The sequence below is a fragment of the Podarcis melisellensis genome (genome assembly GCF_964234715.1).
Source record: "Podarcis melisellensis genome assembly, chromosome: 3".
In the NCBI taxonomy this organism is placed as follows: domain Eukaryota; kingdom Metazoa; phylum Chordata; class Lepidosauria; order Squamata; family Lacertidae; genus Podarcis; species Podarcis melisellensis.
The window spans coordinates 35,382,020-35,399,062 of record NC_138530.1 but is presented as its reverse complement, the minus strand read 5'-3'; the positions used below and the strand labels follow the sequence as shown (position 1 = coordinate 35,399,062).

Below are 17,043 nucleotides of genomic sequence, written 5' to 3'. Positions count from 1 at the left end.
CGAAGGTGGTGGACTCACCTTCCTTGAGGTTTTTAAGCAGAGGTTGGATGGTTTTCTGTCATACACAATCTAGTTGGGATTCCTACATTGCAGCAAGTTGCACTAGATGACCCTTGCAGTCCCTTTCAATTCTATGATTGTATGATTACAGGTGGCGTCTCTTTCGCATGGGGGTTCTGTTCTCAGCTCTCACACATGTCAGTGGAGCACTTATAAGCACACCCTGCCCCGTCACACCTTGTTCTGCCCCACCCCTATTTCACCCCATTCTGCACCCATTCTGCCTTCTCCTGGGTCCAAAAGGATCCGCACGTCAGTGGTTGTACATCCATTGAACGCGCCTAAAACGATCGCTGCCTGTGCTTTCCACAGATAGTAAATAGAACTGAGCAGGAAAATGTGCTTAATCGCCCGCCTAATTATATATGTCCTTTTTTTCCCAGGAAAGAAAATGAATTTAAGTATTTGTGTTCAGTGAAAAGAAAGGGAAGCATTCAAAGTACATTGATTGATTGACTGATTAGTCACAACTAGAGGCTTGGGTTTACTAGAAAGAGATTCAAAATGAGCGACAAGCCATGTCCATCTCCCATCCGAACCTTTTCTTTTTTGCCTTTCATTTGTAAAAATAAACCCGTTTTAGGACTTATCAAGCTGGAACAACAAGGTATCATTGGCAAACAGAGCACAGGTTGCCAAAGCTAGGATTGAAATTGAATGATCTGTGTTCTTTAAAAATCTGTATTTTAAGAAATAATAATGAACAAGACTTTGGGATTTCTTTCTAGGGACATTGTATTAGGGCGGGGGTAGATAAGGTTCCCAATAAGTCCATGTCATTCCTTCCCACCCCCCTTCAGTGTACAAAGTCCATGGGTGGCATGCCATGCCAACACATTCTATTACTCTCAGCAGTATTTGGATTCCAATTGGAAGTCATGCTTTCTAGCTTGTCCAGGTGAATACTGCCTGGGAAATGTGGGGAAGATTAAAAATGGACTCTTGGATCACATCATGGATACGTTTTTAAAAATAATAAATTTTGGGCTGTTGTTGTTTTGGATGGAATACACCCATTAAAAGCAGAAACAGGATGGAATGGGCTTCATTGTGAGCAAATGCGGAATGGACACAAACTGGGCTTATCCTGATGTGCCCATCCCTAACTAATACAGAACTCTTACTTTTTTAAAAAAAAAATCTTATGTATACACATCTCAAGTTATTTTGCAATCTCTTACAGTGCATTTTCACAAGGCAACTTCTTCTGCATGTGAGAAGCCCAGACCATCTCTAAATAGGCACTTGTATTGACAATGTCATGTATGACTAGCGGCAGTTAGGGAGATGCTGGCTCTGCTTTCTCCTCCTGCTGCAGTCACAGGAAATACTATGTGCTCTATCAATGACTGTCTGTACTTCCTGTGGAAGGATTGTGACTTGAAGGGGGGGGGGGAGCACGCAATCTAACTCTATAGCTCTCCTTGCCAGTGCTATTTTTCTAGAAAAAGAGGTGCTTAAACTCACCATGAATGCCTCCCTTTTTTGTCTTATAATGGCAATGGAACCCATCTGAAAGGTGTCGGAACTAGGCTTGCCATACATCAGGAAAATTCCTGACATGTCCTTGCTTTGGGGTGTAAAAATGGCATCGGGGGAATTTTGCCAAATCAGCAAAATGTTAAGGAAAACCCGGATGTATGCCAACACGATTGAAAATGCAGCAAAAACAGCTCCAAAAGTTTAAACTCACTGTTTTAACAACAATTTGGGGTTGCTTTGCGGGTGTCGGGAATTTTACTTTTTTTGAAATATGGCAACTCGAGTCGGAACTAAGTTCCGGAGAGTTCCGGATGAAAAAAAGAGAGCTCTGCTCCCTGCCCATGGGAAATTGTGCATGTGCGCGTACACACACACACACAATGTTGTGATGGAGGTATCATGCAGATGCAAACTGTTCTGCAGTCCTCCCGAGGAAAGGTTTCGTGGCATCTCTATTTATTATTGCTAATGGGAATATCCATCAAAGAAAGCAAATTTAGCTTGCAAAGCAAACTACTCTGAACTGCTCTATTACGTTTCAGTGCTCCCTGCAATGCAGCAGATAAGGATCAAATCTTCCAGGAGAGGAAGAAGAGTGTGGCGCACATTTCCATTTAGACTGAGCAGCAGCAGCTGAAGACGCTGACCCGGCTATTGGTGCTGCGGGTGACATCTAGCAGACTTCTTTACTGCAGAGATCAAATGTGTCTGCTGAGCAGAAGGCTAAAGGAGATATACATAAGAATGTCTGTTTGTGTTTCCCTAGTTAAAAAATAATATTCATCATTTCTATTTCCCCTTAACTTCCTTGCTGGTTGAAATAAAATGCACCCTGGAGTTTAAACCATACTCATTCATTTTAGATGACTCTGGAAATGGGGTGGAGGCCTTGCAGAAATGATTCAGAAGTAGGCCCTTGAAGTTGGACAGTCTCCAGCATACCTCTTTGAGTCTGTACAATTCTTTTATCTTTTCCAAGAGAAGCCCTTTCAGTTCACAGTGAATGACACCTTTGCACATACCAATCACACACTCTTGACGTTTCTCTGATGAAAATAAGGATGTCCTAAGGAAAAACAGGACATTCTGGGGTCAAATCAGAAACTGCGAGGGCTTCTGTAAATCTGGGGCTGTCTCTGGAAAATAGGGACACTTGGAGGGTCTGACCAAACATGTGTGCAGCCTTATTTCTTGGATGAAAGTGGACTGAGGTATGGGGGCAGGGGGGATAGATCGGATTGTACCCAGCCAAATCAGGCTTACTTAAGTCCATTAATTCAGTGTGTCTGCTAGGAGTATGACTAGCATGGATATCACATGTAAAGCAAGGTGAATCACACTGAAACACTGCACTGTATCTGGAGTAATCCTGTGCAGTGGCGTAGCGTGGGTTGTCAGCACCCGGGGCAAGGCAAGTAATTTGTGCCCCCTAACCTGTGGATTTGTGCCCCCTAACCCTAACCCCCAGATGATGCGCCCGGTGCGGCCGCCCCCCTGCACCCCCCACGCTACGCCACTGATCCTGTGTGCTTCTGTGGTGGGACGGAGGTAAATGGTAGAGAACATGGTTTGCTGGCATTCTCATGTAGCACTGGGAAAAGACACTTAGTGTTTAGGGAATAATAATAATAATAATAAGTTTTATTTATATCCCGCCCTCCCCAGCCGAAGCCGGGCTCAGGGCGGCTAACAACAAGCTTTTAATGTTTAATAGATTATTGTATTTTAATATTCTGTTGGAAAGCCGCCCAGAGTGGCTGGGGAAACCCAGCCAGATGGGTGGGGTATAAATAAATAAATTATTATTAATTATTATTATTATATAAAACCCTAGATGCCCACCGACACTCAGTACTGAGCCAAATGGACCAGTACATACCCCACCAAGTGCCCCTATTTCCAAGTGTTCCTATTTCCCAGGCACAGTCCTGGAATTACGGTTTCTGATTTGATCCTGGAATGTCCCTTTTTCTCCCGCCAGTGCCACCATTGCCGAGTTCAGGGAGGAGGATGAGCTGTCGCTTGTCCTGAGCGGCAGTGGCAGTGGCAGAGAAGCAAGAGAGGCTATTGTCACTAAGGCCCAGCCCTGGCTCTGAGGTGCAGACAAATGGCAGAGCTGCCCTGGGTGGGAAGAAAGGGGGAGCAGAACAGATCAAAGTGGAGCAGAGCCCAAGGAGCCTTGCTTTTAAAAAAATTAAAATGTGTTGTGCATCCGCATCTAATCTTGTCCCTTTTTAAAATTTCATGGTGTGTGTTTTTATTTTTGTAAATCTACCAAAGAATAAAATAAAATCAGGTCTAAGGGGTTTTCTCAGAACAGTTGAGGGTGTGTGTGCTGTGTCCCGTTGGTGCAGTTGTGGTGGCACTTGCCCTGATGCGGGGGCAAAATGGGAGGTTGAGAGGATCAATTGTGGGGAAGTGAGAAAAATCCCTATTTTCATCTGAGGAATGTTGGAGGGTATGTCAGTAGTCCCACATGCTATATACGGCAGCTTTCAATGTTCCATGTTCATCTAAACCAGAACTGACTAATGTAGTCAGCATAAGGGAAGCAAAGACACTTAATAATCATTTCACGGAAAACAGAATCTCTGTAGAATCAGAGAATTGTAGAGTTGGAAGGAATCCTGAGGATCATCTAGTCCAACCTGCTGCAATGCAGGAATACAGTCATACCGTGGGTTACGAACGCTGCGGGTTGTGCATTTTTGGGTTAAGGACTGTGCCGAATCTGGAAGTACCGGAATGGGTTACTTCCGGGTTTCAGCGCTCGTGCATGCGCAGAAGCACAAAATAACTTCGTGCACATGAGCAGAAGTGCCAAATCATGTCACACGTGTGTGCAAACATTGCGTTTCAGGCTGCGAACGCTTCAGGTTGCGAACGTGCCTCCCACACGGATCACGTTCGCAACCAGAGGTATGACTGTATGCTGTCCCATACAGTGGTATCTCGGGTTACATACGCTTCAGGTTACATATGCTTCAGGTTACACACTCTGCTAACCCAGAAATAGTGCTTCAGTTAAGAACTTTGCTTCAGGATAAGAACAGAAATCGGGCTCTGCCGGCACGGCGGCAGCAGAAGGCCCCATTAGCTAAAGTGGTGCTTCAGGTTAAGAACAGTTTCAGGTTAAGAACAGACCTCCGGAATGAATTAAGTACTTAACCCAAGATACCATTGTACAGGGATTGAACTTGCAACCTTGATGTTATTCCTATCAAGTTCCTAATAGGTTTCATGTTATCTTACGTTTTGTTGCACTGACATTGAACCTATTAGGAAACTTGTAATTATATATATTTACAAAATTGAATTAAAATTATAATAGTCTGTAAATTATTTACTGTTTATGCATATGTGTATATATAACAAAGCATATCATTATATTATTTTTTCTCTACCACTGCAATTTTGATTTTATAATAACAATAATAATACTCATATCTTACATGCTGCAAAATGCACACATATGCAGGCATCTCATTCAGCGGCCCACACAAAGTTATTTACTTCCAACACAACCACCCGCAACTAAAGGGACCTTTCTTTATAATTGAAAAGTTTGCTGCCTTTAAAACACAGTAGGGAAGGAAAACAAGCTGTTAGCTCTCCATTTATCAGGCCAGAGTATGTCATAATGCAGCATTCAAATCATGGTGCTGAAAAACCCTTTTAAAGGCAGGAAAGATGAGAGGCAAGGAGAGAAAAGGGCTTGTGAGCACTCATGGAAATCAATAATACTTTCCATTTATATAAATAATATTTTAGCTTTCATCTTGCAGAAATGTGAAGCATGTTAAGGAGTGTTAATACAGAGATCCACGTACATACACTCAGAAATGGATATGGCAGCTTGTCATCCAGAAGAAGATGAACTGTGTTGTCCTCTTCTGAATGAAATCTAACCCACCCAGCTGGGTCCGGCAGGCATTGCAGAGGGTCAATTTTACCTTTACACCAGCTGTTGAAAACCATGGCTTTCACCCTAATTTCATGTGGCCCTTAGCCTTAGAAAAAGAAGAAGCAAGCAATTACTCTGCAGGTTTGTATGGCAGGAGGTGTTCCTTCAGGTAACCTGGTTCCCAAGTTGTTAAGGGCTTTGTAAATCAATAAAGGTAAAGGTAAAGGGACCCCTGACCATTAGGTCCAGTCGTGACCGACTCTGGGGTTGCGACGTTCATCTTGCTTTATTGGCCGAGGGAGCCGGCGTACAGCTTCCGGGTCATGTGGCCAGCATGACTAAGCCACTTCTGGTGAACCAGAGCAGCACACGGAAACACCGTTTACCTTCCGGAGCGGTACCTATTTATCAACTTGCACTTTGACGTGCTTTCGAACTGCTAGGTTGGCAGGAGCTGAGACCAAGGAACGGGACCTCACTCCGTTGCGGGGATTCGAACCGCCGACCTTCTGATCGGCAAGTCCTAGGCTCTGTGGTTTAACCCACAGTGCCACCCGCGTCATACCAGGCCATAATCATGGCAGCTGTTGTATTAAGAACAGTGCCACCTGCTTAGGGTTGGTCATTCCACTCAGCAACCCAGGACACTATATTCTGTAACTACTACAGTTTCAGACCAACTTTAATGGCAGCCCCGCCTAGAGAACATTGCAGTAGTCCAGCCTTGAGAGTGCCAATGCATGGGTTGCTGTGACCAGCCTAGCCCTGTTCAGTAACAGTCATAGCTACAACACTACCCAACTCCTGCAGCCCCTTGGGTAACAAACATAGATCAAGGAGCACCCCCGGACAGCACATTCGCAACCCCATCAAGAACAGGCAGATCACCTAATCCTGATAAGATGGAGTCCTTGTGGATAGGTGGGACTTCTCTGTCATCTCAGGATTCAGCTTCAGGCCATTGGTCCCCAATAAGTAATCATGATAAGCCTTTTGAATGAAGGAATTGTAACATGAGCATGGTAGGTTTTAACCACACCAGCATGGCTTCTTGTTTCAGGCTATACTGACCTATTTAAAATGCATAAAGCAGAGCTAATGAATCCCTCATAAGACACTCCACTCTAACTCTGTTCAGACATTCAATTGTGTACAAATGAACATAAGTTGAGGGTTGGCTGGGGTCATGCCTTAGGAGTCACCACATAGGAGCCAACTCCTAGGGGCCGAGGGGTCTTTGCCCCTCTCCAATAAAATATTTGAGGAGCTGGGATTCTCCATAGTTGATGGGCATTGCCAGTGCTTATTTTCTAGAAAAATAGGTGTCAGTAGTCATCATGAAGTTGTAGCAGTAAGTGACACACTGTTTAACAAAAAAAGAGAGGTGCTGGTACTGTGTGCCCCTGAGTACTCCCTGAAAACAAGCACTGGGCATTCCCATTCAAATGATGTGTGTGCACCGCATCATGTGATTGGCAATGTGGGGCTGGGCTTACCTGCCCCCCAATATTTTATTCAATTTGGCACCCCTGGTCCACCACTGAACACCATGCATTGAAGCAAGTGGACAGACAAACCACTTTCCAGAATATATAGTAGATAATATGGTGTGGTAAGGGACGCAGGTGGCTCTTGCCAATTGGAAGGTCGGCATTTTGAATCCCCATGACAGGGTAAGCTCCCGTTGTTCTGTCCCAGCTCCTGCCCACCTAGCAGTTCAAAAGCATGTCAAGTGCAAATAGATAAATAGGTATCACTCTGGCGGGAAGGTAAACAGTGTTTCCGTGCACTGCTCTTGTTCACCAGAAGCAGCTTAGTCATGCTGGCCACATGACCCAGAAGCTGTCTGTGGACAAACGCTGGCTCCCTTGGCCTATAGAGTGAGATGAGCGCGCAACCCCAGAGTCGTCCGCAACTGGACGTAACGGTCAGTTACCTTTTAATATGGTGTGGTATGCGATAAAAAAATAAGACAAGTTCCTAGAGTTCTGCTTGAACACAAGCAGAAATGAATTCAGAAGGATACCATAGGAATGGAGCTGCATTAATATTACCATGATGACAAAAGGAGTCTCATAAAAGCCCTCCAGAGAGCAGAAGTCCTTATGAAATGATAAATCAGTCCTCATAAATGAAAGCGTTTACATTTGCAGAGCGGCTTCATAGATTGCTTAGCATCATAATTTGAGTATTTTTAAAATATATTTTTTGTACTGCTAGTTTACTTTACTGCTCTGCTGTAAATCCAACTTAGACAATCTTGAAAGGATTTTCTGGAAACATCAGATTCCAGGGCAAGTTTACCTGTGCCCCTCAAGCTGCCTGAGTTATGTCCCAATTGTCTCTCATATTAAGCCAAATTGGTAGCACTTTACTCAGTGGCTGGTTTTACAAAGCTTTATGAGACCATGGCCGTGATTTCAATAAATACCAATTAGTTACTACAGATGCATTCATTGACTCAGGATCAGACACATTCTAACAGGTGATGCAATCAAATGTCTTCTCCCTGATATTTAAGGAAATCAAAAGGAATGAGTTTTAGGCATTGGAATAAAAACAATATTTGGCATTACAAACAATTTGCCCCAGGCGCTACGCCTCAATTATTGCATGGTTTCTGCATTTTCTTCTGTGGGGAAAAGGAGGGAAGATCCAAGCAGCATGAAATAATTCATAATAGCCAGCTCTTGTCAAAGACACGGATAATATGCAGTTTACATCAAGACTGCCAGAATGCAATGATGTGCTAAGATACAGTCTCTTTCATCTTAGGCAAATCAGTTCTAAGGAAAAGCCCTTAAGAGTTATCTGTGAAGGATGGGGGCAAGCCAAAGATCCAAACTGAGATGGGGGCAGAGTGGCGGACTTGACCTTTCATGTCGAAATGTGTCTCTGGTGAGCCAAGACAAAGCTAGAGGGATCAACCACTGTCACTGTTAAAGGCGATATGCCTTTAAATCCCATTTGCTAGGAATCATAGGTGGAGAGGTTGCTGCTGGGCTCAGGTTCTGCTTGAAGGCTTCCCATAGGGTTTCTGGCTGGCCCCTGTGAGAACAGAGACTGGGCTAGATAGGCCTTTGGCCTGGTCCAGCAGCCTATTCAATCTGACTCAGTGGGGCAAAGCTTAACACACTCCTATGTTTATGCTGTTGACTGCCTTTCAGGAGAGGGATCCTAGGTTCCGGTCTTGTTGTTTGACTTCCCAAGATCACGTGGTTTGCCACTGTGAGAACAGAATGTTGGGCTCAATAGGCTTTGGGCGACTTTCACAACAGACGTTTAAAGCACTATACCATTTAAAATGTCTTTCCCCCCAAAAAAGAATTTTTTGAAAAGTTGTAGTTTGTTAAGGGGACCCATACTCCTCTCCCAGAGCCACAGCTCCCAAATTGGTTCAAAAACAAATCCTTCTTCATAAGAAACTCTGGGAATTGTAGCTCTGTGAGGGGAACAGGGTACCTCCATACAACTCCCAGCACCTTTAGCAAACTACAGCTCCCAGAATTCTTCAGGGGAAGCCATGACTGAATTACAGAGCTATAACTTTATGGTGTGAATGTGGCCTTGGTCTGGTCCTTCAGGGCTTTCCTTAAATTCTGGGGGTTGGGTAAGAATATCTAATGAAAAAGCCATTCAGAAATGGAAGCTGTTGGACTATCCCTACCCAACAAACACACAACTGGGAACCTAAGCACTGGGAACCAAACACACAACTGGGAACCTAAGAGAAGAGGCAGATGGCTAAGCTATCAAATGCAAGCTGACTCACTGGGTTAATCAATTAGATACTAATCCATTTCTGGATCTCAGGCAGAGAGGGAATTCTAAGGAACAATGGCATTATAACACACACAACACAATTCTGGATGGTGAAATCTGAACAATATGTTGGAATTAAACCGGTGTGTTTAATGTTAAGCAAAATAGTTCAGTTCTGAGCCAAAGCTAGGATCTTCAACACCTCATCTTTGTACTGGTTGCTGGTTCTTCAGAAGATCACTTTCAGAAAGTCTCAAAAGAAGCTGTGTTTCTGGCTGCCAATGGGACGTGGAACTGCCTTTGTTCCTTGTGGACATTCCCCCACTGTCAGGCACAAGGCCCAGAAATAGAAAAAGAAACCGCAGAACTGAACCAAAGGACCAGACTGGTGAGAAAAACACCTAAGGCAGAAGTTCATTTCAGAATTGTGGGTCACCCAAAGAACTCTGCTGGATAAGGAGATGTCCAGACCACACCCAATGTTTTGTCCAAAGGTAGCACTCCAAAAAGCAGCTAAAGGATAACGCAAGGGAAAACAAACGTAAGAAAATATGTAAAAGTGGCCAGAAGTCAGAGTTCCACAATCATTGTTGTGAGGGGCATATACTATATATATATACCACAAATCTCCTGGGTAGGTTTGCTAGTCATCCCCTCATCCTAAGGAACCCCAGGAATTGTAGTTTAGTGCTAGATATCTTCATAAACATCAATTTCTAGGATTCTCTAGTGTCAATTTCCTTTGTGGCCCCTGCCCACTGTTTCTAATACACACACACACACACACACACACACACACAACAGGAAAAGATAGGGAGGCATATATTCACTCCTCCGCCCTCACGAAACTTTGGAAAAGGCAGTTTAACCACATATGTGTTCCATCCCTCTTTCACACACATCCTTCAGATGTCCCCTTTAGAAATTTATATTTTGATTGAAAATGTGTTTTCACTTATGGATGGTATACAACAAAACAGTTTTGCTAGCACAGACATTTGGGGCTGTGCAATGGAACCCCCCCTCCCTCTGCTCTTCCCACATGCCCCCATGCAACCCATAGATCTGGAGTCTTGCTGAGAACTGATTTAGGGGGGTCTGTTGGGGGAGGGGTGCAGTAAGAGGAGAGGGAGGGGAAGTTCTGTTGCCCAGTCCTAAATGTTTGTGCTATCACAACGGTTTTCTTGGATTCCTTTAAACATGTATTGGAATGTGAATGTTTGTGAAGATTTTGGAAAAAAAATCCCGATTGATGCCGATTTGGGACAGAAATGTCGGCATTCATGCAAACAGGTCACATGGAACAGAAATAGATGATTTGTCCATGCCTAATTAGAACACACACACACATACACACATAATGTGTGTTCATACATGCATGTATATGCACACACAGTGCTGAGGTTTTGCTTTCACTTCACAAAGACGCTTTCCAAGCACAGTCTTGCAGGGAACATTAATCGGCACACAGTCTACAGAAACAAGCCCATTTTGTAGTACATTATCATCCTATCTTAACTTTTCATATATAGTGTATACCGCCAAGAGAGAATCAATGTACTACATTGAACACCTGCGCCACTGTGGGGAAAAGACAGATTGTTCCCAGAGCTTAAAGGAACAAGCACTACCAGTGCCGCCGCCGCCGCTGCTGCTACTACAGAGTAATCAACACTGGGGGGGAAGCTAAAGGTAGGAATGCACACTGACTTGATCAACTGCTACAGCTGCTGTAAAGTAGATTTGGGCACCGTGCTACAGATTATTTCAAGGTACGGATGGGTGGATCTGCCTATTTCCCTTCCACATCACTTTCACATGTGTTCAGTTGCAAATCTGCCCAGTACCATGTTTGAATAATCTGTCCCCAGCCAACAAGCCACCCATAACTAAGGTGACCCTGCCCCCTGCTTGCCTCTCCATCATAGCTGTCAACTTTTCCCTTTTCTTGCGAGGAATCCTATTCGGAATAAGGGAATTTCCCTTTAAAAAGGGAAAAGTTGACAGCTATGACCTCCATAAGACATACTACTTCCTGAATTTTCTGCCCATTGAAGAACTCAGCCCAACTTATCCCTTCTTTTCTGCAGCTCATTTGCACCCCATTTTCATGTTTACTCCCATGTCCATGCCTTCTTCTCCCTCCTCTTTTTTTTTTTACATTCCCCCTTGCTCACAGAACACCCATATGGTAATATCTTGGATCCTCCTCCTCTCACACATTGTAGCTGCTAATTACCCTTTTCACCTCCTGCCCAATCAATAATCCACCATCCCCTCCTATTTGGCAGCCCTCCACCTTGAACCCTCACTTTCATCTTCATCCTCTTTTTCCTCCCGCCTCCTCCCTCCTTTCCTCCATTCCCTCATGCACACGCAAACCGCTTCACTTCCATACCTCCTCTCTCATGTTCTGCAGTCCTTTTTGCTCGAACACACCATTTTCACTCCTCCATGCACAGGGACTGCTGCCATTTCAGTGCCTCCTCTCCTCCCTGTTCTGTAGCCCTCCTACTTCTGCAGATGTTGGGCGGGAATCACCAAACAATTCACGTCTGCGCAATACCTTCATGAGGCCTTCCACCTGCACAATAGGACTTCCATCTTTGTCCTCCCCCTGTGCCCCCAACATCACTGGATTTGGCCAAAGAGGCCAATCTATGAAGAGAACCAAAACAAATTTCCTACTCAGCCCCTAGATAGTAATTGGGTACTGGTCGGAAACTGTAGGTGGCAGTTGAGAAACTGAAGAGAGAAGGATGCTGGTGGAACCATGCCTGATATCCCACATTGACTCCTCCCTTAAACTGGCATATTTACCAGCTGACAACCCAGAAGTGGCTTTTTGCCCTTCTTCAAGTCTTGCTGTAAATGCACCCTATCTGGACTTGCTAAGGCTGGGTGGCATAAATTCCATATTAGGTGTACAGTGGTACCGCGGGTTAAGTATTTAATTCGTTCCGGAGGTCCATACTTAACCGGAAACTGTTCTTAACCTGAAGCACCACTTTAGCTAATGGGGCTTCCTGCTGCTGCCACACCGCTGGAGCACAATTTCTGTTCTCATCCTGAAGCAAAGTTTTTAACCCGAGGTACTATTTCTGGGTTAGCGGAGGCTGTAACCTGAAGTGTATGTAACCTGAAGCGTATGTAACCCAAGGCACCACTGTATAAACATAACTTAGCTGGATTTCTTTTCTTTTCTTTTCTTACATATCCCTGACATTAGCAATATCTAAAAAATGTCGTTTTGTTTTATTCCAATTATATAACTTACTCATTTTTAAACTCAGTTTAAAATAGACATTTTTGAGCTGACTTTTCAGAAACTTCTAGATTTTTGACATATCTCTTGTAAATTGGAATGGGGCTTCAGAGGAGAAGCAGATGATCTTGCAATCTGCATGACATGTCCTGAGGGGGTGTGCTGTACAGATGGAAACCCTGCAAGCCTTAATGTTGCTTCCCAAACTGAGAACAATTAGCCTTTCTCATTCTGCCTTTCTCAAATTCTCATGGGATTTTTCAGCCAAAGAAGGTCTCTTAAAGAGAGATATTAACAAGGCAATTATTACTCTATCTAAAGGATAAAAATAAAATGATTACATCTCTGACTTATAAATAAATCTAATATGTATTTAAGAAAGTATATTAGTTATGCGATTAGACCAGGGTTTCCCAAACTTGGGTCGCCAGCTGTTTTTTGAACTACAATTCCCATCATGCCTGGCCACTGGTCCTGCTAGCTATGGATGATGGGAGTTGTAGTCCAAAAAGAAGTTTCCCAAGTTTGGGAAACCCTGAATTTTGTTGGGTCCTCACAAAGGCTGGCTTCTTGTGTATTAGGTGTCACTTTGCTGTGTCCAGGTGAAGCTCTTCAGGATATTTGCAAACCAGCTGTGAAAAGGTACAACAGCTTTTCTTATGAGCCAGGCCCAGTACAAAGGGTGCCTAGTTGTCCCCATGCTTCTTCAGTACACTTGTTTGCTGTTAGGAGAGAATCCACCTCCACCTCAAAGGCTTACTTTGCTCAAATGTGCTTTGAGTGCGACAGATATTGATTGCACAGCTTCCGCTTTGCTCCCAGAACTGGGACTTTTGAAAAGCGAAAATAAAAACAGTCAAACGTGGCAATGTTACAGGTGCTGAATCAGACAACTGCACAGTTATAGAATGAGCACCAAGGCATGACGCCCATCAATATATGAACAGTATATATAAACATATGTGAAATCTAAGGCAATGAACAGAAAAGGCAGTAGAGGTTGGATTTAGCATGTGTTAAAAATTAAAAACACAAGCAAATTTCCAAATCTGGAGAAACAGTTTATGGAAGCAAGGTTTGTTCTGCCTCTGATAACAGAGGGACAACATAGCTTATAGACACACACACAAACACACCTGTAACATCTTTACTCCTTTATACCTTTCCCACACATTCACAGAGCCAGTGAGGGCCGCTGGGGGGATGCAAAACCAAATGGCTGTGCTTTCAAGCCTCCTAATAATTCATGACAGGCAACGATGGACAGAAACAGCCAAACAATAAAAGTCAGATGAATTCAACTCGCTGGATTCACTTATTACAAAATGGGACTGTTAATATCCATTTAATGAAGGAAGCTATGATTCTGAGAAGAGGTCATTCGCCTAAGTGGATGGCATCAGCTGAGCTGATGGAATGGGGTGATTTGGCTTATGGGGAGAGGGAGGGCTGAGACTCTGAAAATTATAGCATCAGTTTAAAATACAAATGGCAGTTAATATCCTTCTTGCATCACAGGTATAACTGAGGGAATAGCATCACCTCATTACCAGAAGCCAACCCAGAAACCTTGGAAATATTCTTTCAAGAGGCCTTCATTGTACCTGAAGAACTCTGAAACCAAAATTCAATTTAGGGCCAAATTCAATTATTTCCTTCTTCATATTCTCCAAGTCAAACAAACTTTTGCAACTAGAATTAATTAAGGCAGAATAGGGAAAGATGATGGCTGGAATAGGATCCATTTCAAAAGAAATATTGAAGAACAAAGAGTGACAGTAACCCCAACATTAAGTTAGTTTGGCCCCATCTGCACTATAGATTTAAATCTTACCACTTTACACAGTCAGGGCTCACGTCGAAGTGGAACCACGCTATTAGCCCAACCACTCCCAATGCCCAGTATTCTTCTTGAAGCAGCCATGTGCTGCATACAGTTGTCTACAGAGAAATTCCCAATCATATGTAGCCCCTCCATGGACATAGATGCTCATGCTCTGGAATTTTATTTTATTTTTTGCAAATGACCTCACACAATGCATGCTTGTTGCAAGGGGACTCAAGGGTGGAGAGTGGGTCTAAAAATGTGGCTCCAATCTGCTTTCAACAGAGATATGCCCTGTGCTTAGGTAATGCATGGGCAGAACAATATTTATTCATGAATCCATCCATCCTTTCCACATCCCATTTAGCTGGTAGCACATAATCCTTTTAAAAGAAAAAGAGAAAAATACATTGCTGCTTATGGCATACATGCAAACACAGATAGACTTTTTTGTTTTGGTTCAGCTGCCATCTCTGGCCAAAGTGGGATTTCATGTTTTTGTAGTTTTACAAAACCAGGGGGGAAAAATGTTTTTAACACAGCTCAGAACACAGCATGAGCTACAACGTTTCAATCACATCACATTTAACAACAGCAACAGCAACAAGCTATTATTACACATGTAAGACTCATAAATTGATGACTGCAGTATCAAATGATGGTTTTCATGTGTAAATGGAACAGAACAGATACAACACCACAGGCATATATCACTTCATACAGAATACTTTTCAGTGGAGTCTGTTCACATAGACAGTAGTTCATCATCAGAAAAGAAGTCAAGCAATATATATATATGCACACACACAGTGGTACCTCGGTTTAAGTACTTAATTTGTTCCGAAGGTCCATTCTTAACCTGAAACTGTTCTTAACTTGAAGCACCACATTAGCTAATGGGGCCTCACGCTGCTGCTGCATGATTTCTGTTCTCATCCTGAAGCAAAGTTCTTAACTCAAGGTACTTTTTCTGGGTTAGCGGAATCTGTAACCTGAAGCATCTGTAACCTGAAGCGTCTTTAACCTGAGGTACCACTGTACTTCGCACAAGCACTTGCTAACTTTCCAGAAAGCTGAATCAAGATCTAAATGCCACATTTGGGTGTGATCCTGGCATTCTCTGGATGTGAAACAACAGCCCCCAAATACACTGGCCCTCCCTGCCAGCTTCCAAACTCTCTTGGGTTACCACCAGGAACCATTCCCACTCATGCTCCCTGTGCTGGGATCACAATATGTAAGTGCTGAAGCACATCTGCTTGAGGGTTTAATATACTGTGTAATTGGAAAGAGAAATCCAGACCACAAAAGAGAGAAAAGATACAGCTCAGTTTTATTAACCCAACCACACATTTCAACCACAACGGAAGATAGCTATTCAACAATGATAGCTCTCTGCTTGTGGGTTCAGTTAACACCTTCAGAAAAGGGGACGGGCCAGTCTCTTGAATTTTCAGATGGAAGTGAGACATCCTTTTCTGGTCAGTCCAGGACAAGACTTCACTGATGGAATGGGAAGATGATATTGGAACCTCCTTGATCAGGGACTTTTGGGGCTCATCCATACTGTTGGTCAATGCAGTTGTGAGTTTGTGAGGTGGGGGATAAGTTTCTTGGTAATGGCCCCTTAAATATGGGTTGTTAAGGTAACAAAGGAAATGGCTCTGTGCCAGAGGAAAAATGGGTGGGCCCTCTACCCTCAGCTGTCTGGTAGTCAGAAAGACTAAAGCCAGAGTTGAGATGTGTGAGCTAGAAGCCAGGAGCAGGCAGTAGGCTGGTCAGCTGAGAGACAGAGCCTGATTTCTGCTGGGATCCAAAGTTGTGGCCATGGGAGAGGCTAACCCTATTAGGATGCTAATGCTCTGAGCCCTGCCATTGTAGGTTCAGGTTGTAAATATAGGTAAATAATCCATATATCATAAAGACACCGGAGCCTCTAGTGTCCTTTAATCTGAGGGAACCAAACCCTGGGTAAGCGCCTGGAATTCCTGGAATCCCATACCGCTTAGAGATTGTGGTGGCGTGCAACACTATGATACTTTCTTCCAAATCACTGCCTTTCCACATATTCCTCTCCCTTGGTCCTTATTTTCTCATACTCCCTCCTTTTTGGTGTATCCCTGGTATGAGAAAATCTGGAGTGAAGGACTGGAAGTGTGGGAGAGCAGTGGGCACAGAATGCTAAGTAACTGTGGGAGGAGGAATGGAAAATATGGAGGACAGAAGTGCTACGGAGTGTCTGAAAACTTGAACAGAATAATCCATTTAATTATTATTATTATTATTATTATTACTTATACCCCGCCCATCTGGTTGGGTTTCCCCAGCTATTCTGGGTGGCTTCCAACAGGAAATTAAAAATACATTAACACATCAGTCATTAAAAAAAAACTTCCCTAAACAGGGCTGCCTTCAGATGTCTTCTAAACGTCAGATAGTTGTTTATTCCTTTGACATCTGATGAGAGGACGTTCCACAGGGTGGGAGCCACTACCAAGAAGGCCCTCTTCCTGGTTCCCTGTAACTTTGCTTCTCGCAGTGAGGGATTCACCAGAAGGCCCTCAAGCTGGACCTCAGTGTCTGGGCTGAATGATGCGGGTGGAGACTCTCCTTCAGGTATACTGGGCCAAGGCTGTTTAGGGCTTTAAAGGTCAGCACCAACACTTTGAATTGTGCTTGGAAATGTACTGGGAGCCAATGTAGGTCTTTCAACTTTTTGTTGTGCGGCACACAACAGGACATAAG

At 43.7% G+C, this 17,043-nt stretch overlaps 1 protein-coding gene across 4 annotated transcripts in view; it reads right to left on the bottom strand.

Moving 5' to 3' along the window:
- Positions 1-17,043, bottom strand: part of LRFN2 (leucine rich repeat and fibronectin type III domain containing 2) — a 242,481-nt gene that overhangs the window by 193,118 nt on the left and 32,320 nt on the right. The window lies entirely within an intron of this gene.